The sequence below is a fragment of the Eptatretus burgeri genome, chromosome 3 (assembly GCF_056783735.1).
Source record: "Eptatretus burgeri isolate ZD-2024b chromosome 3, Ebu_testis_v1, whole genome shotgun sequence".
NCBI classification, from domain to species: domain Eukaryota; kingdom Metazoa; phylum Chordata; class Myxini; order Myxiniformes; family Myxinidae; genus Eptatretus; species Eptatretus burgeri.
The window spans coordinates 80,802,738-80,804,997 of NC_140963.1; positions in this window are offsets into that span (position 1 = coordinate 80,802,738).

Below are 2,260 nucleotides of genomic sequence, written 5' to 3' on the forward strand. Positions count from 1 at the left end.
AATATACCCCATTTACTGTGCCACATACCTTTCCTCGCCTGATTGTAAAGTCTGGTGGGAACCCAAGGTAGCCCCCCCCCCCTCGTGGTCATCTCGCCCCGACCCCGGGTCCGCAACAATATGTATACATATATATATATTTTAAATATACATATACACATATATACATATATATATATATATATATATACATATATATACATATATACATATATACATATATACATATATATATACATATATATATACATATATATATATATATATACATATATATATATATATATATATATATATACATATACATATATATATATATATATATATATATATATATATATATATATATATATATATATATATATATATATATATATATACATATATATATATATATATATATATATATATATATACATATATATATATATATATATATATATATATATATATATATATATATATATATATATATATATATATATATATATATATATATATATATATATATATATATATATATATATATATATATATATATATATATATATATATATATATATATATATATATATATATATATATATATATATATATATATATATATATATATACATATTCAGAAAATTAGTTAAAAATACATGCCAAATGTACATATATATATATATATATATATATATATATATATATATATATATATATATATATATATATATATATACATGTATATATGTACATTTGGCATGTATTTTAACTAATTTTCTGAAATTTATACAATTTGTTTTTCACTTGGAAGTTGTGAGTTACAATGTTTAAATAAAGGTGGTAATAGTCTGATTTATTGTAATTTGATTCCAGGTTATAGGGCAACAAAAGGTGAAAATTTTGAAAGGGGGTGTAGACTTTCTCTCAGCACTGTATATATACATATGGTGATGCCCCATTTGTGTGGATTCGCTTTAACACAAACTAAATACTCAGCTTTTAATTGCCAACATTAAAAAAAAAAATCAAAATCCATTAAGTGAGTCAAAATTATAAATTTAAATGCACCGCCTCGACCGAAAACACTACCGTGATTGTTGGCATCGCTTACAAATAATCAGAGCATGTCTCCCCTCAACAAATCAGCGCACGCGTTGTTGTCTTCCTGCTCTGTGAGCCGCCATATTGCTAATTGTGCCGAAAGCCTTGGAATGCTGAAAGTGTCAAGAAAAACATCAGTTTGGAGCTGAAATTGAAAGTGTTAAGACTGATGTCATCAGGTGTTGCTGCCCCCACTGTTGGGTGGAAATTTGGTTTACTTGAAATACCCAGCCCTTAGGGAGCATGGTTTGGCAAGTTATCTTCCCCCCTCACACCCCACCGCAGGGAGGGATTTTATTTTATCCTCTTGGTACTATCAACCTGTATTGAGACTTCTTGCTAATTTTTGGTGGAGATCAGGCGAAAATCATAAGTTGCCTCCCACCCCTTACATAGTAGAACAACAACAATTGTAAAGGACAATTGTAAAGAACAAATAACACAACAAGAAAAAGAGCAATCAGAGATAGCAGACCCTCACCAGGACTTGTTTTGTGTGGTGTTTGTGTGTTTTGTGTGGTGTTTATGTACTGGTGTGTTGTGTAATTAATAAGAGATGATTAGAACTGCCACTTTATAAATGCTGGCAGTGATGACTGGTTCAGCCATTTCAGGGAAGAAGATTTTTGAAGGTTTAAAAAAAACAAAAAAAACAATAAAAAAAAACGTGACCGATGACGTCATCCAAAATTTTTTTTGACCATTTCATCCCTTGATGACCCTCAAAAATTCTTTCATACCGATCACATGTTGCATTCTACATATGGAATTTTGACGTCATAACGAAGGCACCTATGATGTAGAAAAAAAATCACACATTCCCTATGAGGAGTACTTGCTGTGTGCCAAGTTTCAATTTTGTCGTTGGTGTGGTTTCGGAGATACAGAGGTGAAAGTTCCTTCCATTTTTACAATATGGCTGCCACACCACGTGACCTATGACGTCATAACTACGATGAAAACATTCTGCATGAGTAGTCTCATCAACGGTGAAAATTTCATCTCAATCTGACAAGCGGTTGCAGAGAAAAAACACGAAAGTTCTGTTCGGACAAACAAACAAACAGACACAAATGCAATACCCTCTCCTTCGGCGAGTGCAATAACAAGACCCAATCACATCTCTCACCTGTAACTGCAGGGAATTACCAATCAGCTCTCACCTAATCATTAC